The sequence below is a fragment of the Mauremys mutica genome, chromosome 11 (assembly GCF_020497125.1).
Source record: "Mauremys mutica isolate MM-2020 ecotype Southern chromosome 11, ASM2049712v1, whole genome shotgun sequence".
NCBI lineage: Eukaryota > Metazoa > Chordata > Testudines > Geoemydidae > Mauremys > Mauremys mutica.
The window spans coordinates 11,727,470-11,754,742 of record NC_059082.1 but is presented as its reverse complement, the minus strand read 5'-3'; the positions used below and the strand labels follow the sequence as shown (position 1 = coordinate 11,754,742).

Sequence of the window (27,273 nt, the reverse complement as noted above, 5' to 3'; positions counted from 1 at the left end):
AGAGGGGCTAACCGGGCAGGGACAGCTGAAGGAGGGAAAGGCATGAGGATGAAAGGGAGAAGATGATCCTGCAAAGGAGTTGGGTGTGCAAACATTTGGTGTCCATGTGGCATACGGAAGCAGTGTGTTTTCTGCTCTGGCATTTCCTTCAGTAAAGTGAGGAGCAAAACAGTTTGGCTGTTTGTCTGTACTGAGAGATGACAACACCGTCACACACATTCTCTAGTTTCCCCTCTCTACAATAGAATATATAATATCTGCAAAATGCCTAAATTAGTGGCGAACACCCCAGTGAAATATCCAGAAGAAAAAACATGTTTTTTTTTCTATCCAGGAAATAAACCTCTGTTCACTGACTTACTTTTAAAATTCCAGTTGCTGTGGCAACTGGACTCAGAGTTTAAAGTGGCTCTGTCTTCTATACATCATTGTTTAACTTTCAGTTGCTGGAGCAACAGATCGCTGGGAACAGCCAGCATGGTTGGGGTTTCTCTTTCTTTCTTTCTTTCTTTCTTTCTTTCTTTAAGTCACTTTTCTTTGGGTCTCATTAGTGCCAATGTTCATTTGCTTTTCACTGAGGACACACACTGTCGACATATGATGAGGAAGATGTCAGGCAGGGTTAGAAGAAATGGAGGTTAGGTCAAAGGTTCCTCGCAAAGGGAGAATTCCTAGAAAAGGTTTTTTTTTAAATAAAAAATAGGAAGGAAAAGAAAATAAATTAATGTGTTATTTTGTGCCCCGTGATCGAGGGTTGAAACATGTATAGCTCCAGCACCCCTCAGTGTCAGGATCTACAAGTGTCTCACTTAGCTTTTGGTGGTTATGAACCACATTGGTTTGTCCAAAGTGGAGACTTACCTAGGTCAGCAAGCTTGGAATATACTTCCCACAAGCTGAGTTTCCATTGAATATAACAACTTAAGGCAGTGCCTTAAAATCACTGCACATAACTGTTTAATACCACTTACACCTAATACCTTCCATCTGGAAAGACCCCAAAGTGTCTACATCAATATCATTTATAGCCATATGCTTAATTTCATCCATCACTGAAATGTAGCCACCTTTGGGTGGCATGTAGTGGCTTTTAAACCGACCACAGCCAGGGCCGCCCAGAGGATTCAGGGGGCCTGGGGTCTTCCCGCTGCCGAATTGCCGTCGAAGACCCGGCACTTCGGCGGCGGGTCCCGGGGTGGAAGGACCCCCCGCCATGGGTCTTCGGGGAACTTTGGCGGTGGGTCCCGGAGCGGAAGGACCCCCCGCCGCTGAATTGCCACCGAAGACCCGGAGCAAGTGAAGGAACCCGTTCCAGGGCCCCCGAAAACCTCTTGTGCCCCAGGGCCTGGGGCAAATTGCCCCACTTGCTCCCCCCTCTGGGCAGCCCTGACTACAGCAAAACCATATAGCAGTTTAGGACAGGAAGTTAATAATATTATGGACCATCGGGGAAAAAAAGAAACAGTGCCCATTTGCCTTCTGCAAGAATCACTTCAGATGATTAAATGAAAGGTGTCATATCCAAAGGCCCAGATTTTCAAAAAACCTTACCTCCCACAATTATTTAGGTGCCTAAATGGGAATGCAGATCTTTTGAAAATCTGTCTCCACTTGTGAGTGCTGAGCACTTGAAAATAAGTCCTTAAGCTCTTTTTGAAAATCTGGCTCTAAATTTGCACCACGCAGGAAACAGAAATAATTACCTGTGTGATCAGGACAGGAAATACTAGCAAGAAGGAACTCAGGAAAGGTCTTTTAAAAACAGTATGTGTAGAACAAGTCATGTTGCAATAAGTCAGCGCTTGACCTCAGAGAAATGTCAGTGCTTTTCTAGAAGTGTTTATATTAGAGTATAGTTCTTCAGCCTTGTCACCTAATCAGAAGATATTAGAGCTCTGTTTCATCTATATCAGGGGTAGGCAACCTATGGCACACGTGCCAAAGGCGGCACACGAGCTGATTTTCAGTGGCAGTCACACTGCCTGGGTCCTGGCCACCAGTCCGGGAGGCTCTGCATTTTAATTTAATTTTAAATGAAGCTTCTTAAACATTTTAAAAACCTTATTTACTTTACATACAATAGTTTAGTTCTATATTATAGACTTATAGAAAGAGACCTTCTAAAAACGTTAAAATGTATTACTGGCACGTGAAACCTTAAATCAGAGTGAATAAATGAAGACTCGGCACACCACTTCTGAAAGGTTGCCGACCCCGATGTATATCCATATACATTGTTTCATGATAACACGTACCACATTGTGACTTCCAAGATTCTGTGCACTGTAGCCATAATGTTGGAAGGCTTCTGCTGGGCTTAATTCTGGATTACTTGTACACTCCAAACCTCCGCTGGAATAATGGGGGTTTGGGGTTTATGTGGAATCGATGAGATGCAGGAATGGTGATGGTGGTAAAACACAGCTCCACAAGTTTTACTGCCACATAATTGCTCCTTGCTATATGATGGTGAAATACACAAGCATGTGTATTCGATCGCTTATAATAACGAGAGCTGGTAACATTTTTCCAAATTTGGAGTTTGATTAATTTTTTTGTTGAAAATTTGATTTCTGGCTGAAAAAAAAAGTTTGACAAAATGGTCATGTTTTTTTCCAACCAATTCCAGTAAAAACTTATTTAGTATGAAAGCTGTATGTAAAACGATTGCCACTATGGATACTATATTAGGAATACAGGTATGAAATCTGACCAAATTAAATGGCAGGAATTGTTGTGGAAGGATTAGATAAAAGAGAGAGACAGACTTCTGGCTTCTACCCCCCACTACTGCCACTGGCTCTGTAACCTTGTGCAAATCTCTCAACTTCTCTGTTCCTTAATTTATCCCTCTGTAAAGTGGGTACAGCAATAGTATGATGAATTAGCTAATGCATATATGGCACCAGTGGATGTAATCAAAGCTGCTCAACTGTGTGTCATGGGACCAGTACAACTAACAGAAATTCCCCTTTAGCCCACGTGGAAAGGGACTGTGCTGAGTTCTGTCACTGATGCCACCATGACATTTTGAGTGGCCCCAGTGTGTGCAGCATAGTGGCACCCCTGAAGGACTAGGTGGCCATTAATGCTTAAGCGCACTTTCCTGAACTCAGAGCTCTTCAGGGCAAGGGCTATGGTGTTCCTATGAGTTTTTGTAGAGTATCTAGCACAATGGGCCCTAGATTTCCTGTGCTGGCTTATTGTAAATCCCAATAACAGTCATACGCCACAGACGGGGGGGGGGGCCTTAGGAGAATTAACTCACTTTCTAAAGTGATTAGTGTTTGCAGATGCTTAGGTGAAGCTAACTGCTAACTATTCTGACCCTGATCTTTGCACTCCTCCAGGTTTGAGTTTCACACTGCTTCTTAGAATTAAACTGACAGGCGTAGTCTGAAACCTACAACAAGGGTGTGGCTGCAGGTAGGATGATGACATTCACTGGAATATATTTTTGGCATTATCCACTAAATTAGTAATAAGTAAAATGACAAATCTGGGGCATTTTTTTGGGCAAACATTTTTTTTCTTAAACCCGAACGCTGAACTCAAATACCACTCTTTCATAAGGATAAGCATGGGCCTGATTTGTTGAGAAAGAGTTATATAGGATTTGAGTTTGCATCAGAGAGTCAGGAACAGCTCTGCACAATCCTTTTGGATGACACTGATTTAATTAAGTATAAAATCAATTGAAGCTTTTAAAAGGGATGGGCTTGAAAGTTAAACTAAGGAAAGTAAAATTGGAGAAAAAAAAACAAAAGAAACTTTTGGTGTCAGGATCATGGAAACCCTATTAAAGACTGTTTGTCCTGGAAATTCCTGTTAATTTGTTTGACTAGCATTACTTACACACACACACACACACACACACACACACACACACACACACACACACACACACACACACACACACATATATATTTTGGTTTAAACGATACACCCTCGTTGCCCACAATCTACATGGAATTCAAGTTAACAAATATACATGCCTCAAAGTCTACACAACGTCAGCCACAAATATGCAGGCAGGAACTCTGGTAGGTTTGGTTGCTCGCGTTCCGAGTTAGCTATTGCAACCATTTATACTGTGCTCAGATAATTTGTTCTTAAATGCCGCACGCACACACTGTGGTTCAGATGTGGTTTGGAAAGCTATAAAATGGGATTTAAGCTGGCTCTGCCCCTACTTTTAAATTTGTGGCTCAGTTTAGGGCTCAGATATATACACTCATGAGCATAGTCATACCCCAGCCTTCACCTAGTATTTAGAATAGCTGTATGGCGGAGAGGCTAAAAGTCAGAGGCAGCTGTTTACTGCAGAATGTGCACATGATCCTGTACGTGGAATAAGCTATTCTGTATGCCTATACTAGAATGACTGACATTTAAGTTCTAGCTTGAATAATACATGCATTTGAAAACATTCATAAATTATTTGGGTTTTCACTAAATATATAATTTTATTTAAAAAAAATTCCTTGGACCAAAAAAACAAAACAAACCCAAAAATCCATTCTCTTGTGCTTTGAATTTCGGTCTCCTTTGGGAAAGCCCTTCAGTGCAGTCACTGACATCGGAGTCTGACACTGTCATAGTGAAATGTCGGGGTACCCAAACTCAAGTCCTGGGGGGAGATCCTCAGCAGATCCTCTGTTGATTTCAATGGAGCTACAACAATTTACACTAGTTGAGGACCAGCCCTATGACTCTTTAATAGTCCTGCAAGCTTCTGCTAGAGACTTGTGAAGACTGGGTCTGTCCCATAAAAAATCAGGGATAGTTTCAAGGGGATTGGCGTTAAGTTCAAGGCACCATGTTTCCAAGGATGGTGACTCACTGAGGCCCCATGCAGACAGAAGTCCAATTCTGAGCTTGAGTCTAACTCTCTTGTCCTCCCCTGGCGTCACCAGCAGTGCGTGAGCTCTGTTCACTAGCAGACTCTGGGAAGAAACATTTTATAGGGACAGAGGTTCTGCTGCTAGTTAACCAGAGCAAACAAAGTGATGCCATTTATTTTAAAGAAGTTCCTCTGGAGTAATTGACATGAGAATCTGGCCCCCTTAAATCAGCTCCTCCAAAGAATTAGTTTCTTCTAGAGAGACATTTGAATTACTGCAGTCAAATAATAAAGCTTAATATGTGGCGCTACTTCCTTTTGCCCCATTATTTTCTCACAGCCAGGTCACTCCAAGCTCTGCTCTCTGCTTAGATCTTTTACTCAGTTTCTGAAAATGTAGATGATCATGTTGACTGTGAAACTGACATTTAGATTGTAAGTTCCTTGGGGGCAGAGACCGCCTTTTTGATCTATGTTTGTACAACACAGTGGGGTCCTGGTGGATGATTAGGACCCCGAGGTGCTACAACAATACAAATAACAACAATATAATAGTACACTTTCAACTAGACACCGCATTCTGATCCACTTCCTGTCCTAAGCTGCTTTGTGCTGTTCAAAGCTTCTGCTTTCCACCCTAGCGCTTCTATGAGACCCCATCTTACATTCCTTCTGTGAAAAGATTTGTTTTTTTATTATATTCCCTCCAAATCACGTTTTCTCTCTCTCACATTGTTTGTAACATACAGATAAAAGTCTATTACTTTTGTGCTTTTTGCCACGAGGTGTTAGTGTCACCTTTCCTAATTAACTGATTAATGCACTTGCACTTTGTCTAACATATCAACTGCTTACGTTAACTGCCTGTTGTGTATGCTTAACAAAAGACTTTGCTCTCTTTGTCTTTTGGCTCTGGGATTGATGCCAATTCATGATTGCAATAATGTAATCTCTTCTGAATATTTGAAGGAGAGAAAAAAGGATTTTGCAAATGAAATAGATTAATCTATACAGCTAGAGGGGGAAAAACTCGTGCTTTTTAATTAGACCTTGAGAGTAGTTTCCCTTAAAGCAACATGATCAAAGTAAGCAACAGCATTGACCTACCTTGATAGTGTTATCATATAACAGGCCTTTCTTCCAGGCCGTTGCTGGCCAAGATTTTCAGAAGTGACTAGTTCTCTTGAGTACTTCAGTTTATGGGTACTTGATAGGAGGGTCCTTGCCACTTTCTGAAAATCAAGACCCCCTGAGGATGTCTCAAGTTGGGCACCAACTGAGTCAACTGCCAGCTCCATAGTACACCAGAACATTGGTTTTTCTTTTCAGACAAATACTGGCTATATCCCTAAATGAATTTTATTATAAAATTGCAACTAGAAAAAGTGACAGGTTTCAGAGTAGCAGCCGTGTTAGTCTGTATCCGCAAAAAGAACAGGAGTACTTGTGGCACCTTAGAGACATGCTGAAATAAATTTGTTAGTCTCTAAGGTGCCACAAGTACTCCTGTTCTTTTAACTAGAAAAAGATGATTTTAAGGTTATCTTATTCATCTCATGGATAATATAAGAGTGTTCTCTATCGGGTATTCACAGATGATTAAATGACTGAAACAACAGGGCTTCCGTATATGTCTCCTGGGGAAACCTTTCACAGCCTAATAGATTTCACCATTAGGAAATGTTTCCTGATAGTCAGTCTACATTTTCTTGGTGACGCTTCATCCCCTTTTGGGAGTTAATTAACACCTTCTTGAACTTAAATGATTCCTTTCCTTTCTCTTCAAACAGATGGTTATCAAGCACCTCCAGAAGACCTGATCCAGAGCCCATGGCAGTCAATGGTAGGACTTACATTGACTTCAGTGCTTTTGGACCTGACCTGAGTCTTGATTTTCTATCCTAGTTATGTATACTGAAATTTGTAAACTTGCCTTTAAAATTAGTCATCATACTGGTTTTGGTTACTCCTCTCTATATTCCTTCTAATTTTTTTATATACTTTTGTACTGAATTTCCTAGAATTTACAGTTCCTGTTGTATCCCTCTGACAATATGACCAGTTTTCCTATTCTGCAGCTGCAAACAAGCTTTAAAATCTTTTGGGGATTTCTTGCCAGTTAATAATTCCCAAATCTCACTTTAGTCCATCTTCTGCATGTTTCTCATGCTTAAATCTGGACAGCATTATCCAGGTCAGGACTATCCTGTCAAATTGTAGGAGAGTAATTAACCATTGGAACAATTTGCCACGGGTCATGGTGGATTCTCCATCACAAACAATTTTTAAATCAAGATTGGGTGTTTTTCTAAAAGATCTGCTCTGGGAATTATTTTGAGGACGTTCTATGGCCTGTGTTATACAGGAGGTCAGAGAGGATGATGACAACGGTTCCTTCTGGCCTTGGAATCTATGAATCTGAAACTGGGGGCAGATGGGGATGCCCTGTAACAAGGTTTCTTAGTTTTTTTTTTTTAGATGGGCCACACAGTCCTTTAGCAAAAAATAATTAGGAGTACTTGTGGCACCTTAGAGACTAACAAATTTATTTGGGCATAAGCTTTTGTGGGCTAAAACCCATGCCATCGGATGCATGCAGTAGAAAATACAGTAGGTAGATATATATACACAGAGAACATGAAAAAAATGGGTGTTGCCATACCAACTCTAACGAGACTAGTCAATTAAGGTGGGCTATTATCAGCAGGAGAAAAAAAACTTTTGTAATGATACTCAGGGTGGCTCATTTCAAACCGTTGACAAGAAGGTGTGAGTAACAGTAGGGATAAAATTAGCATGGGGAAATAGTTCTTACTTTGTGTAATGACCTATCCACTCCCAGTCTTTATTCAAGACTAATTTAATTGTGTCCAGTTTGCTGATACAGACTACTAACATGGCTACCACTCTGAAAAGGGTCTTTTAGGAATACATTCTAATATCCTTTACATCTAAAATAGGAAAAATAACTGTAATTGATACCAAAGCATAGGTTTAAAAAACTGCCAAGCCACGACCACCAACTGGACATATTTCCTACATCAGTGTTTCCCAAACTTGGGACACCGCTTGTGTAGGGAAAGCCCCTGGTGGGCCGGGCCGGTTTGTTTACCTGCCGTGTCCGCAGATCTGGCTGATCATGGCTCCCTCTGGCTGCGGTTTGCTGCTCCAGGCCAATGGGAGCTGCTGGAAGCGGTGCGGGCCAAGGGACTTACTGCGCTGCTTCCAGCAGCTCCCATTGGCCTGGAGCAGCGAACCACGGCCAATGGGAGCCACGATCGGCCGGACCTGCTGACACGGCAGGTAAACAAACTGGCCCGGCCCACTAGGGACTTTCCCTACACAAATGGCATCCCAAGTTTGGGAAATGCTGGGCTATAGGATGTAAAAAGGTGAAAACCACTAATCTAAAACATTTTCAAACGTTTGGTGTTGACTACTGGGAAAAAGACTTGAGGAACTTATCTCAACTAAATTGATTCACCCAATCCAAGTAGTAGCTTGGTTTGGAGGGGTTCACCCTTCCTTAGCTCTGTTGTCCACTTGTGCTGCCATACTTAGACTCGGTCAGGAGATCAAGAACAGGATGTCTTATTGAATGAACTTACAGCATCTCATCTGAACACTATCACTTGCCAGACCCTGTTGCATTTCTTCAATGCAGCTTTTTCTGTTACAGCTTAACAACTTAATGTACAGTCCGTGGAGGGAAGAGTTGCAAGTGCGGGCTCTTTAAGGCAAGAAGAAGCACGTGCTGTGTGTTAGGGATTCATGTCTGGATGTAGCTGTTTAATGTATTCCAAGAGCTTTATTCACTCCTAATGAGAATTTGCAATCTCAAAAATCTCTTCTAACCTTCGGATAGAACTTGCAATCAAGGACCCAGCCACTCATGCGTCTTAAATATCTTCTGTCACATTCTGTGAGAGTTTGTAGAATTAGCCCCAGTATCCTGTGCAAACTCTGCTTTGGATACTTACACTCTGCCTCACCAAGACCCATATGGATGTTTAGCATGATGCTGCCTTTCACTTCCAATTCCGTCTTAGTGTTGACAGGGCTTAGCTGGCGGCAGAGTTCCAAGGCGAAGGGAGGGAGGGGGGAGCTGAGTTTCAAATGGTGGATGAAGTTATCCCTTTATTTCCAATCTGTAAAAGGCTGTGGGATCTTTTGGGATGAAAGGGGCTATATAAATGTTATTACTAGTAATTAGAGCTGGTTGGGAAAACACAGACAGAACGATTTTCTGTTGGAGAATGCAGTTTTGTCAAAGCTGAAATGCTTTGTGAAACTACCAATTTTGCCAAATTTTCATTGCAGAGGTAAAAAAAAATCCCAACAACATTCTTAGAATACAATTTTTTAATTTGAATTTTTTAAAATTTTTGTTTTATATTATGTATTATAATTATAATTATTTATAATAATTTATAAATTTTAAATTAAAAAAGACAAAATTGAAATGAAATGTTTTGATTGATCTGCAATTAATTTTTCCTGGAATTTTCTTATGTGGAGAATTTTGAAATTTTGGGTTTTCATTCTTAACCAGATTGAAGGCAAATGTTGAAATCTTGAAATCCTGTGTAAAATGGAACTTCTGTCCTTGGCACAACTCTTTTAATAATATAAATAATAAAATAATATTCCAGTCAGAATAAATAACCAGGTATTAAAAAATTGCCTTAAATTACTTACTCATCTTCTTTCCAAAATAAGAAAAAGTTGTTATTAATCTAGAAGATCTCAAAGGGGAAGCAGTTATGTGTCTGATAAAATTTATTGAAAAATTGTCCTAAAATAATATAAAAGGGAAATACTCCAGGAAAAGGATAATCAGAAAAACACTATCTAACATGTATAGAGTGCTCTTCAATCAACATGATCCCCCAAATGCTTTACATACATTATCTTCAGGAATAATTTTCCTATTGCAGAAATGCAGCCATCTCTGGGATGGATAATGGTTATGTTCAATGGCATACAGCAGTGTTTCCCAAACTTGGGATGCCGCTTGTGTAGGGAAAGCCCCTGGCGGGCCGGGCCAGTTTGTTTACCTGCCGCGTCCGCAGGTCTGGCTGATTGCGGCTCCCACTGGCCACGATTCACTGCTCCAGGCCAATGGGAGCTGCTGGAAGCAGCGCGGGCCGAGGGACGTACTGGCTGCCGCTTCCAGTAGCTCCCATTGGCCTGGAGCAGCGAACTTCGGCCAGTGGGAGCTGTGATCGGCCGGACTTGCAGATGGGGCAGATAAACAAACCGGCCCTGCCCGCCAGGGGCTTTCCCTACACAAGCGGTGTCCCAAGTTTGGGAAACACTGGCATAAGGTAACAATAGAGTAGAGGAAGTGAAGTAAAATGTCATATCCCACTGAAACTGCAAGGGGGAATTTATGGTGACAGAACATACTACATTTCGGACTTGCATCCGAAGAAGTGGGTATTCACCCACGAAAGCTCATGCTGCAAAACGTCTGTTAGTCTATAAGGTGCCACAGGATTCTTTGCTGCTTTTACATACTACATTTAGTATCCCCTATAGCTAATAACACCACTCCTGCAAAAACTGCCATGGGATCTCACTGGGGCTTGGTTTTAAGTCTCATTCAAAAAGAAAACATTTCCAACAGTACAATGCTCCCTAGCATTAAGCTGGGGCACTAGCTCAGAAATGATGCAGGGGGAAGAGTGCCATCTATTGAACTACCAATACTAGCAGCTGAGTTTTTCTTGGAAGACTCTTAGTTGAGGCTTCCAAAGAAGCAGGGTTGACCCAGCGTAGCTCGTGAGACTTGCTATTATAGCCCAACGTGGAATGCAAGCAGGCAATGATATGCTGCTTCTATTTTAAAGAGGAGCTCTAATCAAAATGTTCCCTTTGGCTGTTGCAAATTCCAGATACTGGAGGAAGTGTGTGACTGTAGAGAGGGGGCAATGGATTTGGGAATATATTACAGTGTTTTCCCATTTATACAAAACATTTTTCATAACCAGCAAGGGAGAATAACTCCTTTGGCAAACAACCTCATACTAAGCATATTTTTCTAAAAATGTTTACACTTTTTTTCCTGACAAATTTCCTGACTTTACTTATAGCACATCACAGTGATTGACCTGTGTAATTTGAACTCTCTCTCTCTTTCTCTCTCTGTGTGTGTGTGTGTGTGTGTGTACATACTTTGGCTCACTGAAAATTATTCATATGGGTTCCATGTTGTTATTTATTTGTATTCACTAGCACCCAAAGGCCCTAATCAGGCATCAGGCCCTTATTGCGCTAGGTGCTTTACACACACATAATAAAAAGATAGTCCCTGTCCCAAACAATTTAAAATGTCTATATAATGGGTCACCTCTGGGAGAGATTATTTAGTAGTGCAGAGAGAAGGATGTTGGAAGTGAAAACTCCACCACATGCAGGGAATTTGTCTCAAACCTCCACTGAATTAGGTGGTTGAATTTTAACACTGGTCCCCTATAGTACTCAAGAGGCCCCTCCAGCCGATAGGTGGCTACAGTCGAACATCCAGCAGTAGGAAACCAAATGAAGCATTCGGAAAAAGAAACAGAACACTTTTAATCGATGTTCCCAAGCATCACAATGGAGGTGATATTAGAATGCTGGTGCATGTATGGTACAGCATCACATTCACACCTCGTCGCTGTTCATGCTGATCGAAAGGGCAGATTGAGAAGGTGATAGATTTCCTCTTTGCTACTGTACAAACATTCCTACAATCTCAAGAATGGATATACTGCAAAGCTTCCTCCGTGGCTCACACATACACCTACTGCGATCATGTCACTCGCCTTTAGGGGCCTCCAGGGAGAAAACTCTATGCAACATCGGAATGACAACTGAGCTGAAGGTGGAGCAGAAGCACAGTAACCCAAAACAAAACTGATACAATCCATTTTTGAAGCGCCACCCTCTATAACCGCTGGGATGGTGGGCAAAGCAGACCAAAACAATAAAAGCTCCACCTCCTTAGTTGAGGGAGGGGCAACAAGACTCAGAACTTAACAAAGTGTGTGGGACAAAAAACGAACAAACAAGGACAGAGGAGGCAGGTCATTGGGTCAAAAGCAAGGAACCAGAAGGGGACCCTGCGAGCTTGTCTACACTGCAATCACACACCCAATGGCTGGCCCATGACAGCTGACTCAGGATCACAGGACCTGGGCTGTGGGGTTATAAAGTTGCAGTGTAGATGTCCAGGCTCGTGCAGGAGTCTGGGCACTGGGACCATCCCCGTTCATGGGGTCTCAGAGCCCGGGCTCCGATCTGAGCCTGGACATCTACACTGCAGTTTTATAGCCCAGCGGCCCGAGTCAGCTGACACAGGCCAGCCACAGGCCATCCTCAGGGCAGAGAATCACAGACAATACCCGCTGCTGCGAGAAGGCTTCCAAGACAACAGTGGACATGATCCAGAGCAACTCTGCCTGGATGTATGACTGGACAAGGTACCAGAAAAAAGTCCCCGTAGTCACAAAGAACAACCACCCCTTTCAGCTTCCCTCTCCCGCATTGATGGATGGGCCTCTTGACTAGTGACATGCAGAGGTTGATGGGGAGATCTTGGGACTTAGTGACATCTCTGGAGAACGAAACCCTCTGTTGAGTGAATGGAAACAGCACAGGAAGCCACAGTGCAATATACTCCCCTCTCCCTTCCCAGAATGCCTCAACCAATAAAGATTCTTCTTCTAGCAAGGAGAAGAGTCCAGTTCTGTTCCTATTCAATCTTTGGCCTCTCTGCTGGAATTCTGATCATGGTGCATAACTCCATCTTTTCTAGGGTGACCAGGTGTCCTGATTTTATAGGGACAGTCCCAATATTCAGAACTTTGCCATATATAGGTGCCTATTACCCCCCCACACCCATCCCGGCTGCGGTTCGCTGCTCCAGGCCAATGGGAGCTGCTGGAAGCGGCGCGGGCCAAGGGACGTATAAAATAATCTTCAACCCAGATCTCTGTTTTACACATACAGTCATCTAAGGTCAATTCTCTAGTGGTGTAAATTGGCAGAGCTCCATTTTCTCCTCCCATATATCAATTTAATTAAAAGTGTCTTCTGGTGTGTCTTTGTTTAGCAATAATGTTAATCTGAGAAGGTGTTATGGCAGGAAAACAATTCCCTCCTTAAAAAAAAATATTGGCTCAACCTTACTAAAAAAAGTTGGGACAATAAATGTATTGTTCTCTGAGAACCTTTTGTCCTGCCAATACATTTGCTCTCAGTATCTGGGGTAGGAAAAAAAAAGCTAACGATGCTCACAAGCATAAATTGGCCAAATAAGTAACAAGGATGAGTTAACTGGATACTCATCTGATAAAGTACGGTCACCTTCTTCCATACTCTCTACCCAATGTCCCCAAAAAACATGAAAAAAATCCAACCCCCAAACTTCTGTGGTGCTGCTGAAGGTCTACATTGGGTCAGGACTTTGGCCCAAATTCAGGAAAGCACATATGCACATCGTGCTTAACTTTAAACTGGAGTTTAAATCCAAATGGAGTCAACTGGGCTTTTGAAACAGTCTTATAAGAATGTCATTCAGCCAATCAGAGAACAGAAATAATACAATAAGACCAATCCAAAAGCAGATAAAGAGGCAAAAAGTAGCGGAATAGCTGATTTGTAATGCATTATTTGGTCAGCTCCAGACTTGAATATTGGCTGAAGCTTTGGTCCTGACTGGTTTCCATATCTTTATTGGAGTTCCTCCTGGTTTTTCATGATCCCCATGTCTAAGTTAGAATATCCCCTCTGTTATTAACTCTCATGATGACCTCTTGTTGCTCAAAGCCTTTGTGACCTCCAGAAGTGTTGTGGATCAGAACAGGATGTAGTAGCTAGAAATCAAGACTATCCTGGGAAATATCAGGACAGGTGGCCAGTCTAAGTGTATTAGTTAGCTGATGGTTGTCAAGGGTCAGGTCTCAAACTGATCTCTTCCTCCAGTTTGCAGCTAGTTCAATGTGTTCTCATCTTTTTATTACATGGATTCCTAAAGATCTCATCCTGTAGTATCAGATGCTACCTCAAACATTTAGAAGTACATCGATCCTTCAAAAAGGAGGTATGCAGGAACCCCTACCAGCACAGGCTGCCCAAGGCATGCACTGAATTAGAGCATCCTGCAGTGCCCTGGCCATACCCCCTATTGGCCAATATTGGGGCTTTGCTGGCTGGCTGAAGGCCCACTGGTGGAGTGGTAAATGGAAGTGCCTTGCATCACTAGGACCACTACCCAGGCAAACTTTCTGGCAGCATGTGCACTCTGCTATGATCTGTAGCAGTAGCTGCTGGCATTGGCCCTAAAATCCCGGAGGCTGAAAATCCATTCATACCTTTAAACATCCTTGTGGCCATTTTATGTCCTTTTTCAACGCCAACTCCCTTTCCTAAGGTGAGGTGACCATCTGAACTGGGCACAATATTCCAGATGGAAACATGTACTTGTCTGATATAATTGTCACCATACTTCTGCATTATCTTCTTGCCTCATTTTAATGCACCCAACCCTATTTTTCAAATTACCCAGAAGACAAACATTTTCACTGAGCCCTCCATGGTGGCTCCTTTCTCCTCAGGGAGTCCTGTAGGTTTGGAGTCCATCAGCATACACAGGAGCTGTTCCTATGGTACAGACCAACACTACACCTCAGTTTAAGGAAGAAGTGAAGAATGCCTTGTGCAATGGAAATCACAGGGGGAAATTAGGGAGACAAAATAGACGCGCCCACGTTAGAATTGACCAGGACATTAGAGTATAACTAGGCTTGGCAGAGTTCAATTTATTTAAAATAATTTTGATGGATAATATCCATGTTTCTTTTACAGCATTTTTTCCCAGCTATCAATTTAAATTTTCATAGTCGTAGGAAATCATTGGGTGCGTTTGTGAGCCAATGGGTCAGACAATAATTATTTAATGACTGTAGATGCTGAGATTCAAAATGTTAAAGATTTATAAGCATTAAAACACAAATTGTCAGCATCTCATGCCAAAGTAAATATCCTTAACTCAAACTCTAATAAGTTCTCAAGCAGCATTTTTCTTACTTTTCCTATCTGTAAATTTTGGTTATCATCACTGGAAACATTTTTTTCATTGCTTTGTGTATATAGAGCAGGAATCGGCAACCTTTGGCACATGGCCTGCCAGGGTAAGCCCCCTGGGGGGCCAGGCTGATTTGTTTACCTGCCGCGTCCGCAGGTTCGGCCAATCGCAGCTCCCACTGGCCGCAGTTTGCTGCTCCAGGCCAATGGGGGCTGCAAGAAGCAGTGCGGGCCGAGGGATGTGCTGGCCACCTTTCCTGCAGCCCCCATTGGCCTGGGACGGTGAACTGCGGCCAGTCGGAGCCGCGATCGGCCGAACCTGTGGAAGCAGCAGGTAAACAACTGGCCCAGCCCGCCATGCGGCTTACTCTGGTGGGTCACGTGCCAAAGGTTGCCGATCCCTGGTATAGAGTGAAATCGGCATTTACAGATATGTACTGATGAAAATCTAATCCTTCCAACCTAGTTATAACATCGCTACTCCTGCCATGGGATATTTAATGACTAGTAATGGTCAGGTTCTCAGTTTAGTATCTTGGGTGAAAGATTAGGGTGGTGTTTCAGTGTTGATTTAGAGGAGCAATTGCTTCAAAATCTTGATTTTTCTACAGAGGCCTCCTAGCCACGCTCAGCCTTGCAAGACCTGACCCAATCACAGCATGAAATGGCATGGTTGTAGCTTTTGTCAAGGTAACTGATGTGATATTTACTCCGTGAAGAGCATATATTTTAATCCCAGCCACGGTAGGCAGCCACATTGTAAGGATAAACTAATATCTCTGGCCAAAAAAAAAAATAAAAAAAAATCTCATTTCATTTTACTCAAACTGCCTTATCACTCAGAGCAAAACACTATACGTGGATCTAATTTACATTTTTGCACAATCTTGAATCTTAATAATGCACCTAAATTCACCTTTAAAAGCAATTGCACACGTACTTTCTATAACCATTAATAAAAATAATAATAAAAAAGAGAGTGAAAATCCCTTTAAGGCACAAATAAAACCTGCTAAGTGTTGAAATGAAGTCAAAAGATATTTGCTAGGACTGTGCAGTATAAAAGCAGCAATTATTTCTTTGGAAAGTCTGCATTTTAAGGACTTAAACAAAAGCCTCAAGGAAGCTGCCTCAGAACCTAGAAGGAATTGCCTGTGGCTTTAAAAGGAGTCAAGGAAAGAAAGGGAGGAAAGGAAGCAATTACCCGGCTAACAATGGTACATTAAGAACTTTGATTCTTTTCTTAAATTGAAGCTCCTTCTTTACTGTGTTTTCCAGCTGGGTGAGCCTAGGAAATCGCCTTCCTGTAGAACCAGCTCACAACAACCAGGGAAAGGAAAATGCTCCAAGCTCGCCAAACTAGAGAAATCAGTGGAGACCCCCTCAAGAGGGAAGCTTTTTAGACTCTTTAAACTCGTCCCCTTCCTTCTCTGCCAGATGTCAGAATAAAGTCAGTAATGGACAAAGCTTTGGTTGACCCCCTTTCTTCCATCCCCATTTCATTTCACCTTCCCTCCTTACCTCAGGCCTTGCCCTAGATGTTTATTCTCATCTCTCCCTGCACCCTGCTTCCCCTCAACCTCTCTAATGGCCTATCTGCTCATCTATATTTCCGCAATGCAGTAAACTCTCGCCATGCCTCCTGCTGCCCCAAGACACCCGTGGCATGCCCACTGTGCCGGAGGGACAGGGGTGAGGAGCCTAGACCTGGCTATGCTGACTTTGTATGACCTGGGTTTTCTCTACTCAGGGGGAATCCTTAGTGCAGGGGTGGGCAAATTTTTTGGTCAGAGGGCCCCATGGGGTTTGCAAAACTGTATGGAGGGCCGGGAAGGGAAGGCTGTGCCTCCCCAAACAGCCTGCCCCCATCCGCCCCCTCCCACTTCCCGCCCCCTGACTGTCCCCCTCAGAACTCCTGACCCATCCAACGCCCCCTGCTCCTTGTCCTCTATCCGCCCCCTGAGTGCCCCCCTCAGAACCTCCGACCCATCCAATGCCCCCTGCTCCTTATTCCCTGACCGCCCCCTCCCAGGACCCCTTGTCCTAACTGCCTCTCCGGGACCCTCACCCCCTATCCAACCGCCCCCTGGTCCCTGTCCCCTGACTGCCCCCTGGGACCTCCTGCCCCTTATCTGACCCCCCCCCCCTTACCATGCAGCTCAGAGCAGCAGCAGCTCGCAGCCCCACCGTCTGGCCGGAGCCAGCCATGCTGCCCACGTGGCGGTGTTGCTGTGGGGGAGGGGCTGGGGGCTAGCTTCCCGGGCCATGAGCTCAAGGGCTGGACAGGACAGCTGGCCCGTGGGCCGTAGTTTGCCCACCTCTGCCTCAGTGTCCTGCCAGGTTACCGCTACATCTCCTTTGTGCTGCAGGAGCGACACAAAGGGGATGGGTTGGGGGGATCTAGCTCACAGTGTCCAAGTTTCAGTGCAGAGGGTGCTGGCACACCAGCTAGACCATCAGGAAAGGGGCCCCCAAAGCCTCAGCTTAGAAATTTTAGAGCCCGTTTATGCAAATCACTGAGTGCCCTCAGCGCCCCTGGAGGTTAATGGGAGTTGAGGGTGCTCGTGCTCAGCTGAACATCTTGCAGTGTCAGATCCTAAGTTCTATTTCTTGGAGGTGATTTAATTAAAAAACAAAACAAGACAAAAAAAAATCCCTCTCAACTTGTCTTGTTGTGTGGGGAATATGTGCGGAGTCCTGACAAGAAGCAGTTTACAAGCACACTGATTTTTCAACAAACCACCAGAGCATCCCTTGTAAGATCAAATAAATTAGCAATATGCACAGTGCAACATAAAGGTCAGTGAGATTAAAGAAGAGAGGCCTTCCCAGCGTTGAAAACAAAGCTCCAAGGCAGCCAGCAGAGGCGGGGACTGGACAGTTAACCACCCACATGGGAGCTGTAACGTAGTTTCCACATATATGCTTTCTGCCTTGGCCAATGAGTTGCATAGACTGTTTCCAAGAGCATGGAATTTGCTGGTTTGCGTTGTATTTAAATATTTGGCTTAGCAGGAAATACCCTGAACGCAGCTGTGTCCTGCTGAATATTGGAAATAGCAATAACCCAATCCATTTTATGAGGCCTATAAAGTTATCATCCCACTGTCCAACCTCTCTAACCGTGTGCCCTCCTACTCACTCACTCACCCTGCTCCTCCAGGCTTGGCTTCCAGCCCACGACTATCCACAGCTGGCTGTGATTCTTGTGATGTCCCATCTGGCTGGAACTGTCTTTCCCCACCATCCTGTGGAACCAGAGTCACTTCCCCTCTTTAGGTCTCTCCTTGAAACCTTCTTGTTCATTAGGCCTGTTAATCCCCGCTCATCTTCCCCACACCCAGTGCTGCCCCCCAGCTCCCTCCCTATAACACCCATCTCCACTCCCCCCTCCATTTCTGTTCCTTACCATCTGTCTCTCCCCCGTCTCCCCCCGGTAACTAGCTTGCAGGGACACTTATTTCCATTTCCCCCACCTTTTAGGTTCTTACAGTGCTCTGTGTCTGTACATCATCTTCTCCTTCCTCGCTGCATGAGTCCTTTGCCCCTCAGCCCAGCTCTTTGCCAAGCATTCTGTGCTACACTGTACGCAGTCTAGTTTATGGGAATACATTGTGTTGCATGTTAAATGCATGGAATAGTTTCTTTTCCCATATGAGTGGATTCAGCCTTGGCTCCTGAGTGTGTGTGCGTGCAGGCACCACCCATGTGCGTCAAATCCCCATAAATTGCGGCCTCATTTACCTTGTGCCTTGTCACGTGTGTCTGAGGGATTTTTTAAAAAAATTCTCCCTCTGGATATTGTTGACTTCAAAGAGATTTTACTCTCCATATCTATAGGTCAAAACACTTGAGTGCATGATTGTAACGGGCTTGACCTCTGTAATGAAAGCAGGTCATGGAGTCAGCGAGGGGTCCCTATGGTCAAAGAACACTTGTTGTGGGTCTTTCATGAGGCAGTGGATGCTGGAAAAGGTATAATGGGAATGGTATTTAAGGTGAGGCTGGAATACCCCTAGGTACACCAGTGCTTGTCCAAGTTAAAAGCTCTTGAAGGCTGAAGCCTGGACTTATGATCCAGCTAGTGACCCAACCTCAGTACTCTCTGAATCTGAAGGAGAAACCAGTGTTACATCTGTCCCAGACACTATGACTGGTTATGCATATGTGTCCCATTGGTGAGTGGTTCCCCCTGTGTCTAATCTTCAGAGGATACGAGTTTGTTACAGCCCTAGCATGAGAGCTTTAACTCAAGCGGTAGCAGCTCATGCTGTTACCTCTGGAGGTATCTGGTTCCATCCCCTGTGTGTCAGCCAAGATGGGACCCAGCTTACCCACCAGAAGGTTATGCTCACATATTTCAGGACAAAATCTCGTCCTTCATGCTCCCACCCCAGGAGCAGCAGTGTTACCTTGCTGCACTTGCAGTTTACATCGCCAGGTCCTGCCGTCCTTTTGTGGCTCCCATCCCAAACAGCGCTCTGCCTGACAATCTGCTGGGCTTGGTAATTCCCATACAGCACCATCTGGGCTGAAGGCATGTGACTGCCCAACATGACAATGTATAAAATTCCTAGTTTATGCTTATTAATACCGGATTGTGAAAATAATCATCAAGCCTGATGAGATCATAAGGCTGATCATGAGGTGCCATATGCTGTGCATTATGCAAAGCGTGTTTCACTTTGGGGAGTGATTTGTGCTCTGGTACTCTGTGGCCAGTGAGGGGGTTGGATTTTAAAAGGCAGAAGCCTGAGCTGTGGCCAGTGCTTTGGACAGACCCTGCAGGAGGAGGGAGGTACTGCTGACAGCTGTTTGAAGATGGTGGCTGAATATTGCCTCAGGAGTTCTTGTGGGTAGGCAAAATCTAACACAGCAAAAGTACTCTGATTTGGTGTAGCTTCACCTGGTGACATCACCAACTAATCTGTCCTCTTGCTGGGTGGAAGGGAGGACATTATCAGCACCATCACTTGCAGCCATGTACGGACCATCTAGATCAGTGTTTCTCAACCTTTTCAGGTTGGCGACCTTTTATTCTAAGTCAAAAATTGCCATGGTCCCTTTACATTTACTGTAAAATATGGATCAGTGATAACAATGATAAGAATTTATTTGTATCTGTGTTTCAAGAGGTGGATAGAGAATGCTTGACAGTGGAGGGTAAGGGAGTGGCGGATTAAGAAAGATTTTCTTTGCTTTAGGTTGTAACAATTACTTCAATCACTTGTGACCCCTCGGATGACCTTTCATAACCCCCCTCAGGGTTGCAACCCTCCGATTGAGAAACATTGCTCTAGAGCAGTGTTTCCCAAACTTGGGACGCCGCTTGTGTAGGGAAAGCCCCTGGTGGGCCGGGCTGGTTTGTTTACCTGCCGCGTCCGCAGGTTTGGCTGATCGTGGCTCCCACTGGCCGCGGTTCGCTGCTCTAGGCCAATGGGAGCTGCTGGAACCGGCAGCCAGTACATCCCTCGGCCTGCACCGCTTCCAGCAGCCCCAAGCACCTGCTTCCTGCGCTGGTGCGTGGAGCTGGCCCTGACCCGCGTTCAACTGATTTACTGGGTGATCTTGGGCAAGTCATTTCCATGCCAGTGCATCATTTTCCCCCTTCTGTAAACTGAGGATGGTTCCACTAACCTCCTTTGCAAAATACGTTGAGAGCTGTGGGTGAAAAGCACCATGCAAAAACTAGGGATTAGTATTATTATCTGAAAAGCTTTAGTTAATGCTACTCCATCCAGCCAGGATCACTGCACTCAGTGAGAGCTAACAGTGCTTTAGGTAGGGTTTTAGGATGTTAATTCCAGGCTCTTGGTGATGCACACAACATCCTTGAGTGGCCAAAGAAGGACCATGCAATAATCTTCTCTTGGATTAATGAAATAACGAGAGGATGCCATCCACGTTCGGGGCTTAATTGCAAATGAGAGGCTTTGTTCCCCCAGCTATGAGAGACGGTCCCTGGAGAGAAGTTAGGAGGTGCATCCTAATACAGCAACTCAGGATGCCTATGAAGAGCATGCTGCCATAAATGAGAGGAAGGCACCTACATTGATTGGGGCTCTATAAATTCCAAGGACAGACCGACAGGCATATTACCTATAGAGGTGTAATGTTCAGGTCCACCTCTGGGGGAGCTCTTCCTACTGCCCATACAAGCTGGGGCTCTGTAGTTTGCTGCAACAATTTATGTACCCTATGGAAAAAATGTTTTGTGTGTGAGCCTTGAGGAGACTCATTGGAAATCAAGCCAGGGAAGCTCTGTGTGGGAAGCTGCTGTAATTCCTGGATTTGGGAGTCTGAATAAGCTCCTGTGTTTTAGCCTCCAAGATGCTATACATTCAACTGAGATGGTAAAAGCGAATAACCTACCCCCAGAACACACACACATACTCATGGACGCATTCTAATAACACCTCTGAACTTATTACCCACACAAGCTGGTGGTGTGAGAGACTGACGACCCCATAAATTACCTTCTCTTTCTGCTCTGAGTGAAAGTGATAGTCTAGCACTGTAATTCCTGACAGTAAGTCATGGCTCCATTTCTGGTTGGACAGGTTTGATTGGCCACTAATTTACTCTCCCTCCTCTCATAATCCAGCCCAGCCTGCTTGCTATGCTCTGCCAGCTTTCACCAATTTGCTGCTGCTAGGAGTATTTTCATACAAACGAATGGCCGATTCTAGTTAAAACATGTACCGAGCATGCTCTCTCTTGATGTCTCTGCTCTTAGATGTCACAGGCAGAGATAGTGTTTTGTATAACTGCAGGAAGAATACCAGGTTCTAATTAGTGTAATTTATAGCACCTTGAAGGCTAAAACAACAGCTGATGAGTCACAAAAGTTCCACCTTCTGGCGTTTGCTGAAAGAAATGTTATTTTAGCTCCCATTTCTTTCTTTCTTTCTTTCAAACAATCAGTGTGTTGTTTTACAGTTAGGCATTCTGTATTATGGGGCTACCTAGTTTCCTGCTGTATAACCAGCACGGGCCCAAGATGTAAAGTTTGCATCCAGATCTGAATTCTCACACAGCTGAAAGATGTTTGGATCTGAGGTTTTGGTTCAACTCATTATGGGTCATATTTTGCCTACCCATGGTGTGAGCGTGCAAGGGTGGAAGGTGCAAGGGAGGTCCTTATGCAGAGGCTAGGCACAATTGTACTTGATAGTGCCCAGAGGGGGAAGGGAGGGACGTGGAGAAAATCCCCCTCCCCCCACACACTTTGCACCATCTAGCAGAACTGACCCTCCGGAAAGACTCATACACATCGTAACCTCCTAGAGTTTGTTGCAATGCCCTTGTGCTTTGGGGAGGTATTACATCCCCAGAGCTCCACCTGGGGCTATGCAGCTCCACACTGCACCTAACCTGATTCTGTGCCTTTAAGGCACAATCGGGTCCTGTCACTGTGGGTTGGACGTAAACTCCCCCAAGACTCATGGGTATATTTTTTTATTCAGTCCTGTCTCTTAATGCATCAGTTAGTTTTATAATTCATGTGTTTTTGACACATTTCTTGGGTCAGATGGAAGTTTCCAGACTGATGGCCAACTCTTCATTTGAATGTAAGGAAAGAACATATGGAGTTAGAGCTGAGCAAAATCTGTCAGTCGAATTTTTTAAAGTGAAAAATGCAGATTTGGCAACATCAAAATGTTTCTTGAATTCTTGTTGATGTTGACAAATAATTCTTTCTGAAGAAAAAACCCTATAAAACATTGAAAAATCAAAACATTCAATTTTGACATTTTTGCAGTAAAATAGTTTGTGTTTTCAGTTTGAAATAACTTCCTTTAATTTCATTTGAAAAATTCCTCAAAAAGGTTTAAAATGCTTGAGGGCCAAATGGTTTCTAAACCTTTCAGTTTCACTCTGGCCCCAAACAATTGCCAATAAACCAGAAAATTGGTTACCCACCCAGCTCTGGATTTTGTTATGTGTTTTACACACACACACACACACACACACACACACACACACACACACACACACACACACACACACACACACACACACACACACACACACTTACTTTTGAAAAAGTTAACCTCTCAGGACAAGATCCCAGAATGGCAGTCTTGGCATAGAGCTGGTTGAACGATTTAGCACATAAGCAAAACTGAGGACTTCTGTGAAGAATATTTTTTTCTGAAACTTTCAAGGATATGGATATATTTAAGCCACTTTGATCCCTGGATTTTTTGCCAGAAGCCAAAGACTGTTTTCTCTGATGACAGAGAAAATGTCACTGAAATGGCTGTTCTAATTCACCACCTGTTTACATGTTTCAAAGACTGATTGATTCATGCAAAATGTTATGCCACAGAAAAAAATCAAAAGAAATCGCCATCAAATTTTCAGTTTGGCTGTGAACATTTGGCGAAGTTTAAAGCAGCAGAAGTTTCACCCAGGGCTACTATGACTTGTAAAAGGTCATCAGACAATGATCAAAGCAATGAAAAATCTCTTAGACCCTGCTCAAGGAGTTTTAGGGAGGTAGGAGATACATTCAGTTAGCCCACAGACCTTTCACTGCAGGATATCTCACTTCAAATCCTGGCTTAGGTCATGAGTTTGGAGCGTGTCATTTAAGTCCCATTGGCCAATAACACAAAATCATCACTCCTCGGCCTACTTGACAGCCTGCTTAGAAGAGTCCTAGGAATTCAACCTCACGAGGTTTTGCAGGTCAGGGTTGGGTGCAATGATGGAGCTACAGGTGGGAGCCCAGAACAATAAAAGGAAGGGACTGAGGAGCTTTACCAGAGCTTCATGGTTGCCTGCACTCATGATACCTTGCCATTGCTGGACTTATTGCTCCTCACTTTCAGAATCAGAGTTCACAGAAAAAATAAAAGGAGAGGTGCCAAGGAAGTGCAAATATGCACTCTAATGCCAGTGCCAGCTTGGCTGCACAGAAATAGAACAACTATCGAGGCAAAAGAAGACAGCTGCCTAGGGATGTGCCAGATAACTGGATTTCTGGAAGGCAGATGCTGCTTTAAAGAGACTCTTCCATCTGTTTTATGGTAATTTCCTCTGTTCCACTTCCTACTTACTGCTGGGGAATAAAACCCATTGCTGGTACCGGAAGTGATGTGTGAGATAAGGACAGTAGTGAAAGATATGGATTCAATAACTTTCAGGAGTTATTTACTCCCGAGGAGAAAATTCCTCTTTTTCTTGAGGAGACTGCATATCCTTATAATCTCCAAATCCCAGGCAAATTTATCAGGCTACTTGTTGTGAAAAACCTGTTAGCCCAATGAACCTGGTGATGGATGGATTGTTTGCATTCATCCTACCACCTTTTACTAAGGAGACCTGTGATGGAGTGCCTACCCCACACAGGTGAATAGAGGGTTAACAGTAATCTAAGATTTTAGTCAGCCCAGCTTGCTGCACCCGGAGGGTGTGTCAGACTTGATTTGTTATTAGGCCCAGCTGTGGAGGGGCTGCATCTTCTCTCCCAGCCAGGGGCCTCTCTCTCTCATTCCCAAAGTATCTTGGCTTAATAGGCCATATCTGAAACCTGGAATGGAGTCTGTCAGGTTATTCCTGGTCAGAAGCAATGAGAGGATCTTTCCTGGAGACCAAGGAGCCTAAGTCTAGAGCAGTGTTTCCCAAACTTGGGATGCCGCTTGTGTAGGGAAAGCACCTGGTGGGCCGGGCCGGTTTGTTTACCTGCCGTGTCCGCAGGTCTGGCTGATCGCGGCTCCCACTGGCCGTGGTTTGCTGCTCCAGGCCAATGGGAGCTGCTGGAAGCTGCGCGGTCTGAGGGATGTACTGGCTGCCGCTTCCCGCAGCCCCCATTGGCCTGGAGCAGCGAACCGCGGCCAGTGGGAGCTGCGATTAGCTGGACCTGCGGACGCAGCAGGTAAACAAACCGGCCCGGCCCGTCAGCGGCTTTCCCTACACAAACAGCGTCCCAAGTTTTGGAAACACTGGTCTAGAGGTTTGCACTAATGCTTTCATTGCAGCAAGTAAATATTGAGGCATTTGGACATGACATTTCTTATGCTTTATCAGCTGCTTTGGAAGTAGCCCTGCTGCTGCCCAGTATGTTTAATGGAATTTGTTTTCATAGGGCTTTTGGTCTTTCTATATGTCACTGATGAATGGGCAACAAAATGGCAGATGAAATTCAATGTTGATAAATGCAAAGTAATGCACATTGGAAAACATAATCCCAACTCTACATATAAAATGAGGGGGGTCTAAATTAGCTGTTAGCCATTCAAGAAAGAGAACTTGGAGTCATTGTGGATGGTTCTCTGAAAACATCCACTCAATGTGCAGTGGCAGTCAAAAAAGCAAACAGAATGTTGGGAGTCATTAGGAAAGGGACAGATAATAATTCAGAAAATATCATATTGCCTCTATATAAATCCCTGGTATGACCATATCTTGAATACTGCATGCAGATCTGGTCACCCCATCTCAAAAAAAAAGATATATTGGAATTGAAAAGGGTACAGAAAAGGGCAACAAAAATGATGAGGGGTATGGAACAGCTTCCATAGGAGGAGAGATTAATAATACTGGGAGTTTTCAGCTTGGAAAAGACACAACTGGGGGTGGGTGGAGTGAGGGGAGGTCTATAAAATCATGACTGGTGTGGAGAAAGTAAATAAGGAAGTGTTATTTAGTCCTTCTCATAACACAAAAACTAGTGGTCACCAAATGAAATTAATAAGCACCAGGTATAGAACAAACAAAAGGAAGTATTTCTTCACATATTGCACAATCAACCTGAGGAACTTTTTGCCAGAGGCTGTTGTGAAGAACAAGAAAATAACAGGGTCCAAAAAAGAAGTAGATACGTTTATGGAAGATAGAGCCATCAATGGCTATTAGCCAGGATGGGCAGGGATTGCTCTGAAGTGTCCTAACCTCTGTTTGCCAGAAGCTGGGAATGGGTGATGGGAGATGGATCACTTGATGATTCCCTGTTCTGTTCATTCCCTTTGAAGCACCCGGCATTGGCTGCTGTCGGAAGATGGGATACTGGGCTAGATGACCATTGTGGTACCATACTGACCCAGTATGGTAGTTCTTATGTTCTTAAAGCAATGGGTCTACTCACATGCTTAAAGTTCTGCATGTCCTTACTGTACTTTCCTGAATCAGTGCTTTAGCTGGGACAGCATGTGTGTGAGTGGGTTTTTCAGCAGCTGCTGCTGCTTTTTTTTCTTTCGTCTGCATGCGTGTGTAATAGCTGGCAAGGACGGCTGCAGAGCAACACGACTCCTAGTTGCCATCTCCAATGGTGAAATATTCCTCTTTGCAGGCTCCATCGAAGTGCCTCCACTGAGCAAGTGATGCCTGCAGTTTAATAGTCTCATCTGACCTCCTCACTGGCTAATACAACATCATAATATTACCAGGAGAGGCTGTTGAAGATTAGAGGACAATAGGTAGCTCCAAGCTTTTAGCCTGGTGTTTTTGGCTCCTGTTCACTCCACCATCCTCAAATAAAAATAAATCAATAAACTTAGTAGCCCTCTCTGCAAGTGGTCCTGATCTTGGGGTATGAACCTAAAAAAAAAAAAATAATAGGGTGTTGGCTTGACTGTTCAAGGTGTTACTTGGTTTAGTGGAACTGGGTTTGCTTGTCTGTCATGCAGCTTCTTATCACACCAGTCAGTCACACATGAGCTAAAGAGAAGGGCTGTCCTGTGGACAGAGCTAAGGATGGAGACTCAGGTTTGATTCTTGCCTCTGCCAGGCACTTACTCTGTGACCTTGGGCAAGTTGCTTAGCCGGGTGCCTCTATGGAGTTAAGATCTGAATTTTAAGCTGCTCAGTTTGAAAATGCTGATCTTAAATGCTCCATGCCTCCGTTTCTCTCTCTGTTATGTAGTGAAACATTCCTATATTACAAGGGTGTTGTGAGGTTTAATTCATGGAAGATTTGTGGAGTGCTTGGAGATACTTTGGTGGAGAGTGCTATAGACCTTTAAGGTGAGATCAATTTGAATTGGACATGCAAATTCTTCAGTTTGCTTTGAAAATCTCACCCCTAAAGCTTTACTGCTATTGTTATAAAGCAATAGAAAGGAACAAGACAAGCCTAGGGCTACATTAAAAATAAAAAGCAAAGATGATAGAAAGCTTATGAGACACGCTGATTATTTCTCTTTGGCATTTTCTAGGGCAGCCGAAAGGAACGTTACATTTTTTACATACCTACCCATTCGAGATCTGAAATACCGACGCAACTACAGCAATTTCCTGCTTAAATTGGAACCTTGCAAATCAGTTTTCGGTAAGCAGGTATGCAGTTTCTTTTGAGCCGGGACCTAAGCAAAAACACACTTGCCACCCATCCTTAAAAATCGCTTTTTGTCACT

General features: G+C 43.9%; 1 long non-coding RNA gene across 2 annotated transcripts; it reads left to right on the top strand.

The window, feature by feature from the left end:
• Positions 1 to 404: 404 nt before the first annotated feature.
• On the top strand, positions 405 to 16,352 carry LOC123343576. Of its 2 annotated transcripts, none has more exons than XR_006572281.1 (4): positions 405 to 480; positions 3,351 to 3,426; positions 6,634 to 6,686; positions 16,193 to 16,352. It is a non-coding gene; the product is annotated as an uncharacterized LOC123343576 (long non-coding RNA). The 2 variants fall into 2 exon arrangements; XR_006572282.1 differs by lacking the exon at positions 405 to 480 and adding an exon at positions 521 to 637.
• Positions 16,353 to 27,273: the final 10,921 nt, after the last annotated feature.